Genomic DNA, 14,869 nt, shown 5'->3' on the forward strand with positions numbered 1-14,869 from the left:
TTGGATTTACTGAGATTGATAACGTTGCCGCAATCGTAGAAAACAAGTACGCTTGTCTCGGTAAGTAAGAACCGTGCATGAAAAAATCGATTGTCTCTTTGACTACCACTGGTAAGGAGCAAAGCGCATAGGCCAGTACCATCATCAACAAAATGCGCGAAACTTTGATGTCTTCTACATTTACTCTGCTCCAGGCGACGTCCCTGGAGCATCTCTTATTGTGCGCGCGCACAGAACGAAAAACCTTAAGGCAACAGAACGAAATGATAATCATCGGAACAGCGCCAAATAAGGACACCAGGATCATGGAGAACCGCTTGCTGCCATCTTGATTGCAAAAAATCTTACCCCGATGAAAGACGTATCTATGTCCTCCTGTTACGTATAGCAACTGAACCAGAAATGCGATGAACCACGCTATGAAGATCATAATTGAGGTTCGACGCGCTGTAAAAATCCGTCGATAGTGATTCGGCTTCACGATGAGATAGTATCTATTCAAAGACATCAGCGCTAGAGTCCCCGAAGATGCAAAAGCCAATGTTAAGCCGAAGTATCCCTGAAATTGACACGATGCGTTATCGAAGGGCCAATCGCTTTTAATTAAGACCGCAGTCGTAAAGATTGTGCCTGGGATCGCCATAAGGATGTCTGAAATGGCCAGCGAGATGACGAATTTGTTGGGAATTGTTCTTAAACCAGGCGAATGGAGAACAACGATTAATGTTAAAAGGTTTCCCACAAATGCCAGGATGTTGTTTAAAAACACCACTGAGGTTTCTAGCACAAGCAAGAAAGTGTCTCGCGAATTCAAATCTCTTCGAAGTCTTTCCAGGCCGTTCATCTTAATTTAGCAGTGACCCACGATGAATAGATCTATGGCGATCAGTACGTATGAATCGATACGGATGATATAGCCGATCGCTTTTCTTACAATTGTTTATAACAAACTTGTGTAAGAGCGTCATGTGCTATTTTTCAGCCCCCTGGCATCATTGAATGTCAATCACTGGACGGATTTACACACGAGTTATTTGAGGAAGGCCCTTTAGTTTATCTCTGAAAGGAGCAATACTCAAACTGACATTGCAGCTGTGTTGACTTTTTTCCTTTGGATGATTGTTTTGTAAAATTAATTATCAAGTTTAACTGACGGAAATTGAAAGTGATATTTTTTATACTAGCATAAAACAAACAATGTATGCATGAATAAGAAAAAGAGGGATTTTAATTTGTTCAATTCAAACTGCGGTTTTAATAAACATTTTTTGTTTTTCGTAGCGAAGAAGTTTTGATAGTGAAAGTCGCACTGAGGAGATTCCATTAAATTTTCCCCGAAGAAAAATTAACAGAAGAAGTACGCACAGCATGATTAATTTAAGGGCCACTGTCATTGTCACTGTATTTTACTTCTACAATATTTGTTTAAGACTGCACCAGGATGAGAATATTAAGGGATTTTTTTTCAAACGAAGAACAAAATATTATCAGTTTTTATCAACTTCCCTAAAATACGCAGGAAGGACTTGAAAAAAAAAAACTGGCAATTTTTTCAAGTTGCAATTCATTTCCATCCTAGCCATCCACAGATAAACAGTAATTAAGATTAGTTTCTCCGCACAAGTAGTGGGGATATTGTTAACAAATTACAACTGAACCTTTAATTATATTAATGATTCTATCTATTTAAATAAGCTTTTTGGCTATTCAAAGTGACACAAGAACAGGTGACACTCCCCTTAAAAAATCGGCGATTTTTCCGTTTGTTTTTCTTTTAACTGAACTTACGAAAAAAAAATCATTATTCGACTGTTGGAAGAGAAAAGAAAAATTGGAAGAGAGATCATTGTAGAATCTTATCACAGCAATGGTTCCGTTATTCTTTGTTTTTGATGCTGATAGCTTGATGATTCTGGGAGACTGGTTTCCATGTTCTTAAAAGGCGGGGACATTTAATTTTTAGTCCTAGTTTACCCATATCGCCGGATGCCAATAAAGTTGATGAATGTACTACGGTATCTTCTAAACTTTATCATGTACGACTTTGGAAGACGATTTGTTTCGAACGCTAAAAACTTTACTAGATTATTGTCCTCCGAAACCGAAACGCTTTCCAAAATATTCTTAATTCTGAAACGGACCGAAAATCGAGATTTTAGTCTATCAACAAGGTCATATTCTCAGCTGGTGCTTGGGAAAAAAGTGAGAACAAGAAATGTTCAGCGTAATTTTTGGGTGGTTCTTCATTTATTTTTAATTAATTCAAATATATAAAAACAATTTCATTTCTGTCATATAATTGATAATTGCCCTCTCAGGGTTTTGGCCTCTTAGGGAGACACCAACGTGGTCCCCGGGTAAACTGAATATACAGTTCGTATGTAATTACAGTGGGAATATACAGTTCGTATACAAGAACAAATTTTGATTTGGCCAAACTGAGATCGTAGGGTGGTATAGGGAAAATTGCTGGTGGGGCCGCAAGTCGGTATTGGTAGCTGCAGTTTATTGGTTGAAAATGACTTAGTCTTACGTGCGTGTGATTGGCTACTAATGACGCCGCATGACGCAACAATTTGGTAATATTTATATTCGCATTTCGATTGTCACGGAAAGATACAGACGTTTAAAGGAAGAGGTAAGAGATTTTTTGTTTGTTGCCGGCTTTCTGTCTCTCCAGTTTAGGAAGCCAAACTTTTAGGGAGATACATAGGCAAGAGAAGGAATTGTCCACAGACTTTTCATGAGATTTGCAATTAATAAAGAGACGGTCTTTTGTATTTGCTGGATTGAAATGCTCAGTCCAAAACTAACGATTTGTCACACGCAAATCACTGACTGACTGAAAGACTCAGTCGAAAAGAAAAATTTATTGGAAGATTAGAAGAGTATTTCAGATTTGAGAGAAACAAAGTTAACCAATGATGCGAGTTCAAGGCTTTCAAGTTGGCTAGAGGTGTTAGATCTTTAGACTTGGGTCATTTCACAGTGAAGATTAATCTAAGTTCCGCTGTTAATCAATTTTTGACAACGCTAGTGCCCTTATCAATTTTAAATACCCATATTATTTTAGGCGGGCAATGGCTTGTGTATAAAAAATGGTGTCTTGCATTCAGATATCAGATTTAATTCATCCACATTATGCCATCCCATAGAACCTGTTTGGCTTCCCAGGCAAAACGGGGGCAGTTAGCTAGAGACAGCTATATTTCATATATTCATATTCAGTGATAACATTGTTTGGTTACTGGTCGGACTTTAATTAAACGTGCAAACTTGAGTGGCCGAGGCTGAAGAGTTCTTCTTTGAAATGCTGAATCAACGGAAACAAAGCCTTTAACACTAACTTACAATGCATTCACTAGACCTACGTGTAGTCAATCAGTTCGAAGGTTTTTGAGGGTTGTCGCACTAATAAGCAGTGAACGCATAAAAATTATCCTCCGCCAACTCAGATGTATGCTTAAAATGACCTGCAGAGCTTCAGAAAATACAAGGTTCCGCTTTCAGCCGTAGGTGAATTTTTCTAAAATTCGCTTAGCATCAAACCTTAGTGGCCTAAAAATATCGATATTAACAGATTTCCCAGAAATATCACAGAAGTGATTGACAAAGTTCTTGGTTACTTTTAAGTCGATTTCAAATCAACAACAATACATGCATTTAGCACGGTATTTAAGAAAAAAAATACGAACTCCAACCTTTTATAATCACGTCCAAATCCTAAACCACATTGTGTTAAATTCAGCTTACGATATAGAGCTGTTAGGCTCTAGAACATCATTTTGAAAAACGAGGCTAAGCTTACCAAATCGCGCGGGGAGACAGCCTACCTATCTGATACAGGTTCTTAAAAAAATTACTCTCGCATATGTATGCGGTTTTTTTTAATGAAAATACAATGATTACAACTTTACTTACTATACTTACAGTACTAAGACTACTAAACGATCGATATTTTCTGTGCTTACAATACTGACCGATTACTTACAACATTCACAGTACTCAAATTATAGTCAGCTTACACTAAACTAAGGCAGCTTGGCCCACGATTTAGTAAATTGATGTACACGATTTGTTTTTGCCACAATGGTGCTGGGAATAGCGATCTTGTTATTTAGGCGTAAAAGGAAACATTCGAAGTCCAGAGTGCCGTTGCGTTCGCTTGAAGCAAAAATATGATATTTGGCAACAATGAGAGACAAGAGAGGACTCTTGTGAGCGAATAGTTTTAAAAGTACTTCCCAGTGGTTCGATTTTTAGTTCCAGCCATAAAAGATAGTGCTTTCAGATAAAATTAATTATTTTTGATTGACTCTTATGAACAAAACTTACCGACAATCAAAGAGATTCGCCCAGCTTACCTGTTTTTATAAACAAAATAAGAAAACTGAACCTTGCTGACATTTTAATTAATAACAGCAATTGCTGTAATCTTTGCAGTCAATCATTTTAGTTTTAGTAATCATTTTAGTTTTTAAATTTTAATTTTGTCTTGTACATAAGCTATACAGGATCTCCCATATTCGTTAATTCTAATAAATTTCTTGTAAATATTTAATTTTTACTAGTACGATATTTTATTAGTGTCCCCAATTAGTCTACCTAGGCTAAATACATCGGCACTTTAATACAGGTTTTACTTTAATACTTACTTACTTAGTGCCACCAGTTTGAAAAGCGATTCCAGAACGACAACGTTTGGATTAGTGTTTGGTTTTCAAGGTTAAATAAAGGGCAAGTTTTATTGTTTGTTATGTCAGAGCGGAACAAGCTGCGTTGTGTGGGTAAAATATTATGAATAATTTAAACCTGAAACATGATTAATCTGGGTTCTTACAAGATGCGAAAACGGTAGCATGTAAAATATTGCGGATGTTTCGTTTGGTGAAGTCATGATCCAAAATTCTATTTTCAGCGGTAGGTGCCAGGGAGCTCTTATCTAGCAAGGTGGAATATGCAGTTTTGGTAAAAAACGGATTGAGAGGTGTTAGTGTGGCCCGGGCTTTCGTTGCAGTGCGGAGTTCTTTTTTTTATTCAGTGGGTCTGGCTTTTAGAGGTCGTAGTATGTTGTGAATAAGGATTTCAAAGTTATATCTTTCCTCCAAGTCTGCGGTTAGTGAAAGGAAGCTGTGATTTTGGTTGAGAAGGTCCTTGATGCAACATATTCCTTTTCTATACCAGGCGTTTATAAAAATTAGTTTTCTATCTAAAACAATAAACTGTTCCAAATTATGTAATCCTTAATGGAGGTATATTCGTTAAAAGCTAGTGGCTTAAAGCTCTGCCAGTAACTTAAAACGGTTCGGTAAAAATCAGGAAGGTGTGCGGGTCTTAACTGTGTCCTTCTTTTGTGGTGTTAATAGCGTGCTGTAATTTAAATATGTTCGAATTTATTTGAATGTAAATGTTGTACTCGTCTGTTTTGTTCAATATATAAATAAACACACCTATTTTTTTTTCATTTTTTCCTTTATTTTTCCTTTATTTTTATTTATTTATTTATTTTTTGTATTTTAATTTTTTATTAATTTTTTTTTCGTGTTCCAGGATGTTCCGGGTTTTATCGACGGCCTGGTATTAACGCCAGTCTCTGTTTAATTATTAACGACATGTGAGTGTTAATTTGTCAAATATGAAAGTTGGTATTGCAGTGAGTGATCAACCGTCTCACAGTACCAAAGGAGAGCTCTTTAGTTCTTGTGAAACTTGACAATCCTCTGATTTGAGAGCTCGAGTACTGGACAGCACTATCAAGCATACCTGGATGAAATAGGGGAAAGTCTGCAAGTTTAAGCTGATAAGGCGAAAAGGTAAGTTTGTTCCTAACTTCACTCACCTATATTTACCAAGGTTTATCTGAAAATTAATCGATTATCAGTTCCCGTTTATTTGGAGGGCTAAGTTGGCAATAGCCGGTAAAAAAAATGTCATAATTCTTCGGTAGGCAAAAAAAAATACTGATAACAACTGCAAATCTGGCTTCGGTATTAGCGAGTGTCCTGACAAATCATATTTCAGATATTTAAAAATTTGCAGTTTTGTTCATTTGTTTATGTTATGTGGTATATATTTCTTCTCTTCCCTTAACTTAAGGATGCAAGTTTAGTTCGAAAGGTCTTCAAATTTACGGAGAAAATAACCCGTCGTATAAAAACGATAAATCTGATAGAAATAAATGTTTTTTTGGCAGTAGAGATGTGGGAATTGCAAGATAGTGCTACCGGCCTTCGCTAATTTGCGCCAACGGGTCATAAATTTTTAATCACAATAAGCAAGCGTTTAAAAATTTCTTCTTACAATGGGAAGGGGTTTTAATAGCTCGATTTAAAGCATTTCGAGGATCGAAGCTCCATGGAGTAAAAGTTACATCTGAATCTAAATGCCGAAATTTTATTTCTAAACATGAAACAAACACTCAAGAGTAAAGGGATACTCATGGTTTATTTTTGTATTTGGAAAGTCATATATAAAACCAATATTTTATTATACTGTTGGCACTTTGTGGGGGTTTTAATATACGGAGGTAAATGTCCTTTGTTGGCCCGTCACAATCACTTATTACCTCAGGGATCTTAAAGCCTCGTCACCAAAACGAGGATGCACATCAGGGACAGCAACATTGAAATTGAATGGGTTCCAAAGCTAAAAAAAATCATTTATTTCGAAAGTCATGAATGAAATAGAAGAAAGATGCTAAAACTGATACGGAAAAAAGCTAAGTCTATTCGTAATTTCACTCACCTATAATTGACAAGGTTAATCCGAAAATTAATCGATTATCAGTTCCCGTTTATTTGGAGGGTTAAGTTGGCAATAGCCGGTAAAAAATGTCATAATTCTTTGGTAGGCAAAAAAATACTGATAACAACTGCAAATTTGGCTTCAGTATTAGCGATGTCCTTGACAAACCAAATTTCAGATATTTAAAAATTTGCAGTTTTGTTCATTTGTTTATGTTATGTCATGCAATTTTAGTTCGTAAGGTCTTCAAATGTACGGAGGAAATAACCCGTCGTATAGAAACGATAAATCTGATAGAAAAAAAAGTTTTTTGGCTTTAGAGATGTGGGACTTGCAACCTTCGCTAATTTGGGCCAATTGGTCATAAACTTTTAATCACAATAAGTAAGCGTTGAAACATTTCTTCTTACAGCGGGAAGGGGTTTTAATAGCTCGATTTAAAGAATTGCAAGGATCGAAGCTCCATGAAGTAAAAGCTACATTCAAATCTAAATGCGGAAATTTTATTTCTAAACATTAAATAAACAAAGATAAAGGGATACTCATGGTTTATTTTTGTATTTGGAAAGTCATATAAAACCAATATTTTATTATACTGTTGGCACTTTGTGGGGGTATTAATATACGGAGGTAAATAAAATGTCGTTTGTTGGCCCGTCACAATCACTAATTACCTCAGGGATCTTAAAGCCTCGTCACTAAAACGAGGATGCACATCAGTGACAGCATCATGAATTGAATGGGTTCCAAAAGCTCGCGATCCGTTGAACTTTTTCTTAAATTTGTTGGTGACTGAGAATATATTCTGTTAAATAATTTCTTACACTCAAATCCTAGCAGTATGCAGGATATTTGTCCCATCATAGTTTAATGGCCTTAGCTCCCACGAGTCTCCTGTAGCTCAGTGGTAGAGCATCCGAACGTCTAAAGTTCGACTCCTGATAGGAGCACTCGGATTTCTTTTTTCCGAGTATGCCGGTGTCACTTTCTAAAATAATACATTATTCTCAATTTCTTATTTGTTGATTTAGCAAAGTTCTCGTTGAAAACTAAATTGAACTCAACAGTTACAATAGTGGTTTATTAAATTCATATACTGGCACTCGAAGGTGAATTACAGTGTGTTTACAAATTATATGGAACAATTTACAGTTTCAGTTTTGAAAACTACTGGCGAAGGACTGGGATTACAATATTCTTCGAAAGGAAATTACAATTGAATCTAGTCTATTTACAGTTGTACAATTACTTCATATTTTCGTATCTGCATCGGGCAGGATAGATTTAGAGGGGAAGCAGCCAAAGATTAAAACGTTTATAAATTTTTTGACACGATACATTTTTAGGCTCAAATATTTCCTTTTAATTTAGTATTCGCCAGATTGCCAAGCAAACTTTTCAAAAAAGTTTGAAATAGGAGACAACACTACAACAAATGTGTGTTTAAAGAGAAGTGGAAGTTTACTAAAACGATAAGTTCTAATCGATGCAAGATACCACGAAAGTGTAAAAGCTCAGAATCCATATTGTCTCGACCGTGCAGCGAAGACTTGAGATGGCGGGCAATATGGATTCTGAGCTTTTTTTGAAATTTATTGGTTATTTCCCAGACTACCTTTCGGCATTGTCGTGTATGCTTTTGCGCTATTTTTGGACAACCTCTGTCGAAACAGTTGTATATTTTTTGTAAAACCTACGTCAAGTAACGCACGTGCAAAGCAAAGGATTGAAAATTAAAATTGCATCGGGCCATTTTTATTAACCAATCAGACTAGAGAAGGTGACCGATTTTACCAGATCTTTTTCTCCGAAGCTGGGGCCCGTTTCTCGAAAGTCCCGGTAACTTATCGGGCCCGATAAGTGTCTTTGGTGGTAAAAGTTTCTTAACAGAAGTCAATTTTTGTTAGCTTTGAATACTAAATTTTAAATTTTTATAATTCTATGAAAACATTGGCCAATTACCATGTCTGTAATCACTGTGTAATCGGCCCGGTAAGTTACCGGAACTTTCGAGAAACGGGCCCCTGGGTACGAAATTATATCCAGGACCAATTTTAGCGAGTGAACAGATAAGAGAAGATACAGGAGCGCCGGTAACGGATTGAACCTGATCGCAAATTTTGATGATCGTATGGCTGATGTTTTAAGACGCCCGTAAACTAGTGCGTCACTCCAGGTAGGATTTTTTTTATCTCTCGTACAAACAAAGAACAGTCAGTATCATTGTTGTTGGTATCAATCTAAATTACTGTTTCTCTGGAGTGAAGTTTCGTGTATTTCTTGGCTCATGGGAGTCTCACTGGAAATCTCAACATTTTTCGCGCGAATTCAGTCGGGGTTGAGTTGCGCAACTTGCGCCAAGTTGCCAATTCATTAGCAAAAGTCAAAGCATTTTTAAAATCCCTAAATTGGCCACTGAACAAAAGTGTTTATGCCTGAAGCTGAGAGGATAAAAGTTGCTGCCAATTTCATGTGGAAAGTTTCAGGTTATTTACTTTTTTTTTCATGTCGTTATGTTGTTGATTCTCTGCTACTAGGACCTTTTTATTTAACGCCGTCGGTCTAGCGAACCATATGAACGCGGTAATTAGTACACTGTTTAGTTTTGTATTCGTCCTTAAAAACTGTATGGCTTGAGCTAGGAAAGTCTTAATTCGAAGTTTATATTAAGGTTACCTTATACCTTCAGACGGTTTCTCGCGTCCAAGCGATGTAGCGGCGATGTAGCGCGTCCGGTTTAAACTGTAGATACCTAAACCCATATATCAAATAAAAACTTGCAGAGCTGGCTATCAAACTATACCAAGAATTTGAAATAAAATGAATCGCCGAATTTTTAGCACTGTTTTTCTCAAATCAATTTTTTTTCTTGGAGGAGACACTAAAACTTACAGGGAATTTTTTCGTTTGCCTTCAAATTTGGACAGTAGCTAGTTTAACGTTAACATATAAACAACAAAAACGTGTCTGCAAACTTTTCTTTCGCAATATTTTTTCTCCGAGAGCGATTTTGTACGATCACTCCGCATTTTTTTTTATCCTATTACGAAAATGTTCTGTAACTTTTCACTGCGATTGAATATGGCAAAACGCAGACCGATTTTTTAGCGCTTTGGGTCCGGAAACTGAGAAGCAAATTAAATTACTTGTAGCTTTCAAAAGGTGATTCGGACAATCACATTTAGAGGTCGTGAATAATTCGACAATTCACTTTATTTCAAAACTCTTGGTATAGTTTGATAGCCAGCTCTATAAGCTTTAATTTGATAGGGGTTCATGTATCTACAGTTTAAACCGGACGCGCTACATCGCTTGGACGCGAGACACCTCTAAAGGTATAGGGTACTTTGCGAATTCTTGAACCAAGTAGAACGGTAACCCTTTATACTTAAAATCAAATTGTGGCAAGCGGTACCATAGTGATTAAACATTTTAACTTCCACTGTGGGGTAAAGTTTACGTGCTCATGGATGTGAATTTTAACCTGCTACGTACTTAAATGAATGGCTGGCGTAAACACAACTTAATACGATTACACAAGCGGCTCTCATCGTCTCCAATTTTATTCACGCACGTGAAGGCACTTAAATTCACGTCCGTGTGTGCCACACGTAAAATTTACACGACAGGAGTAATCCATGCACCTTTTAGGGAACGCTTCTACGCTTCTTCTATATCCGTTTCGAGTTTGACCGATCCCAATAAATCGATAAATGCATTTTTTTCAGTCCGTCCCGAGTGAAACGGAATCGTGATAACACATAGGATTATATTTCGGCATCGGGTACAATCTCGTACCCAGAGTCTTCAGGCTTTTTGGTCAGCGGGGCAACGCCGGGAAGACTCTGGGGACATCGAATTTTATTACCGCAGGATTTCTGCGGTAAAACAATGGAAACCGTTACGGAACAGCCAATGAAAAAAATTGAATTTTTTCGATGTCCCCAGAGTCTTCCCGGCGTTGCCCCGCTGACCAAAAAGCCTGAAGACTCTGGGTACGAGATTGCATCGGGTACAGATCATTGTAGCCTCCAACGCAGACGTCCTTAGGGGTTCGTCACGCATTTCCTCCCCACGAACGTTCGTGTAACGAACCCCTAAGGACGTCTGCGTTGGAGGCTAAGGTCATTGCGGTTTCACGCCAAACAATTTTACTACACTCTGTTTTTTTTATAAGAACCTTTTTTATAAGAACGTCGAGGCTGAGATTAACCAAAATTTTAAGAACGTATGAAGAACATTCCTCAGGCTGAGAGTCGATTAAGAACGTTTTTATTTTGCTAATCTGTATATAAAATCAAGGTAACCGGAATGGAAATTAACCAAAATACTTAAAGGCATATTTTGTATAACATTAACAATGGTGACACACATCTCGGTTTGTCATAATCAGCAGTTCTTGATACCATATCTCAGCAGACTTTGATAGGTTTCCTGGTCACGCCGCATTGATTCGGGGGGCAGGCAGGTTCAAAGTACGAAACTTGACGGTGAGGGTAAAAGGAGGAAAGAGTTTGCGGAATGGTATGTGGAATGGCGTGCGGAATGACATAATTATGCGAAATACGATTTACGCAGGAAATAAATTAACTGAAGAGCGCGTCATGTTTTCGCGCCAATTTTATATAAAAGCAGCAGCTTTTTTGATGCTGCGGACTCTTGCTAAATATTAACAACAATTCGAGCATTTGATCCTCTGATTGTTGATTTGGAAGAAGTGAGGGTAAAGAAAGCGATGAAAACTGTTTATAGTTTTCGCATTCAAGGAACTATGAGTAAATCCGTAATAAATTAAATTTCATGTTCACTTTACTCCATGCGACTTCGGTTGACAAAAATAACGTGGCAGCGTGAAGTCTTCTCAGGACAAAGATTGATCCTTTACCGAGGACAAATAATAAACCTTTTTTCCTTTTTCTTTTAAACCCTCGGTAAAAGATCAATTCTCATACCCTGTATGCTCGATGATTCATTTATCATGATCGGGAAAATGAACAACAATTTGACCAAAATGCATTTGTAATAAGAATAGTTTCACAACCTTTCAAACAACCAGTGTCGATAATTAGACACCATACTTGTCATCTACTTTTTTGTTTTAGGGGTTTTTCGCTTTTAAATCTCATTTTAGGTTGGGACGTCTGGCACTGAAAAACCTTAATTAAAGACGGATATGTTTAGTTCGATAACGCGTAACTGAATTATAGCCACCTGAATCGCCGTATTAAATGGCTAAGTAGCTAGCTCAGCAGCTCAACAGTGACTTGCGTACTCGTCGCTCGACGAAAATGTAAGGTGAGAAAAAGTAGAACATATTTTTCCCATGAGTTGTACAAATTGTAACCGTCAAAGAGTCTGATAAAATGACGGAGTTTAAATTTAAAATTTCTCACATAATAGTTTTGGCCTTGAACTGATGTTATTTCTCCAGTCTGGTGTTGCTTTTTGTCTAGGCTACTCGCTGCCACGTTCTTTTTGTCAACTAGAAATTTAATTTATTCTTAGTTCCTTGAATGCGAAACTTCATCGATTTCTTCACTGTCACTTCCCAACCAGCGATCAGACATGTTCCATCCCAGGCGTATATTTCCTAATCCTCGATCTGTTGTTTGGTTGTTTAATAGTCCGCAACATCAAAAAAACTGCTACTCTTATAAAATTGGCGCGAAAACAGGATGCGCTCTTCAGTTAATTTATTCCCCGCGTAAATCGCATTTCGCATAATTATGCCATTCCGCACGCCATTCCACATACCATTCCGCAAACTCTTTCCGCCTTTTACCCTCACCGGAAACTTGATAGGGCATGGGTTTTGTTGCATTTTATTTGAGCTGGCGCTGTTGCTGGTTTCACTTTAGAACTGCTACACCGTGCCGGAGGGTGTTATTCGCCCCTGAAACTCGATTTAATTGGATGAGAACTAATGTTTAATTTTCTTCAGGATATGCCACTCCATAAATTTCTTTATACCGTAAAACTAATCGGCTTTTGCTTTTGAAAGGCGGTCGTTTGCCGAAGGTTGAAAAATGCCATCTACAATTTTGGAAGTCCAGCACCTGCTCGGAGTTTCGAGGAATAAAATTCTGTTCCTTGGAACTCTCTACTAGTTAAATTCCTGGCTAAAGAATCCGAACAGATTAAGTTGTCCTAGCTTACCCAAATATGCCCTTAAAATGGCAATAAAACGATGGACGGACACAGAAACGGAAAATGTTGGGTATTTTCCTTTTTTTTTTTTTGAAACCACTATACCACGACACTCATGAATATTCTTGTCAATTTAAGACTGAAGTTCCGAACAGTGACTGTTTAAAAAAGTTTACAGCTTGGACATAGACCAACAAATGATTTCGTTTTCTAGTTTAGAGTATTTGTAGTGTAAAACCTTTAAAATTAATACGACATGATGATATTGAAATTCAGAAATTGCACATCCAAACATCTTTTAGATTTAACTGAATATTGCGCATTTGATCGGGTTACTTCTCGACTGTTGCGGTAAAACGAAAAATACAGTACTTTTTTTAAACCTCTTTCTGAATAAGAAGTTGTGCACACAAAAAATAATTTATTATTGCGGAAATAAATGGCCGTATGTGCAGACTAAGGATCATCAAAATTTGCAAATTTTTTGGCAATTTGTGAGCGGTTCTCTTTCTTACTCTACTTATGCCTGTTGGTGGTCTTAAAGAGGCAGATTAACAGCCTAGTACAGCTGTAGGCATACGCATAATTGAACATTGGGGAAAAACAAGCCCCCAAGGGTTTTAGCACTTTTATAAAATAGAGGGCAAAGGCACTGAATGCTGATTAGTTGAAACAGAGGGCATTTTTATTCTTAATTTTCCTTTCACCGAGAGAAAAATTACTCGTTTCATGTTTCTTTGGAGTTTGACTTATGGAGCGAATTTGCAATGGTATGATTCGTGCTAAATTCGTTGTATGTTGGCCAAAATAGTGTTACTTAGGCTAAAAGCATAAACTAAACAAATAATGGCTGTCCAATATCTGTCCTACGAAGCTGATAATTTTCTACGTCATTAATCTTGCGTAAAATTAAACTTTATTCAAGCTTCCTTTATTCAAGGCACGTAATTCAACCCAAACATCTCTGGCTGCCGGTTAAATTTTGTCTGTAGAGTTTGATCTTCGGCTCCGTTGGTTATCAAGGTTGTCGTTTAGCCAGTTGTCTTACGAACACTCGTGAAAACAAAATTGTGCAAGGGGCAAACTTCAATCTATCCTATGAATTTTGCAGCTGTTCATTAATATGGAGTCCCGTTAGTTAGCAGCAGAAAATGTGTTTTTCTGTGGCCCATTGAAACAAATTCTAACTTTTTCAATATCGTATTACTGGACAGCGTTTGCTTAAATTTCGACTCAGTGCGTAGTCTTCAAAAAACATTGTCGTGAGGCTGGAATGAAAAAAGAAGTTTGCTTTGCTAAATTCTGCAAGGCTGGTTCGCTGTTGCTAAAACTCATTCACTATCGCTAAATTTAATAGGCCTAATCACGGTTTTCGACGCCATTATGACGAGTAGGCAAACACGCTTGAAATAAAAGTGTTTGTATGGAAATCCGATGTCAAATAATTCTCATAAAACATCGCTTCTGAAGAGGTCGATCGACGAGTCTGCTCACTGCGTTGAATTTCTTTACCTTCGCGTTTGCCATCAGAGGCAATCAGTTGTTCTTCTTGATGAAATACTTGTTCGGAGGGTGTTATTCACCCCTGAAACTCGATTAAATTGGGATGACAACCAACGTTTTCTTCAGCAAGTGCCAATCCGTAATTTTTTTTAAACCGGAAAACTAATCCCTTTTGCTTTTGAAAGGCTGTCGTTTAAAGAGTGAAATATGCCATCTACAATTTTGGAAAGACAGCACCTGGTCGGAGTTTCGAGGATTAAGATTCTGTTCCCTTGAACTCTCTGGTAGTTAAATTCCTGGCTAAAGGATGCAAACAGATTAAGTTGTGCTAGTTTACACAAATATGCCCTTAAAATGGCCATAAAACGATCGACGGATGCAGAAACGGGAAACGTTTTTATTTTACTTTTTTTTTTTAAACCACTACACCACTACACTCATGTATATTCTTGTCAATTTAAGACTGAAGCTCCGA

The 14,869-nt window shown here is 37.2% G+C and overlaps 1 protein-coding gene across 1 annotated transcript in view; it reads left to right on the top strand.

Moving 5' to 3' along the window:
* Positions 1-5,201: 5,201 nt before the first annotated feature.
* Positions 5,202-14,869, top strand: part of LOC146480190 (uncharacterized) — a 15,854-nt gene continuing 6,186 nt past the window's right edge. Inside the window, exon 1 of the mRNA XM_085110067.1 lies at positions 5,202-5,821. The gene's annotated coding sequence lies outside the window, so the exon portion shown is untranslated. The remainder of the gene's footprint in view (positions 5,822-14,869) is intronic.

Source organism: Pavona decussata, unplaced genomic scaffold (assembly GCF_977016875.1).
Source record: "Pavona decussata unplaced genomic scaffold, jaPavDecu1.1 SCAFFOLD_55, whole genome shotgun sequence".
In the NCBI taxonomy this organism is placed as follows: Eukaryota; Metazoa; Cnidaria; class Anthozoa; order Scleractinia; family Agariciidae; genus Pavona; species Pavona decussata.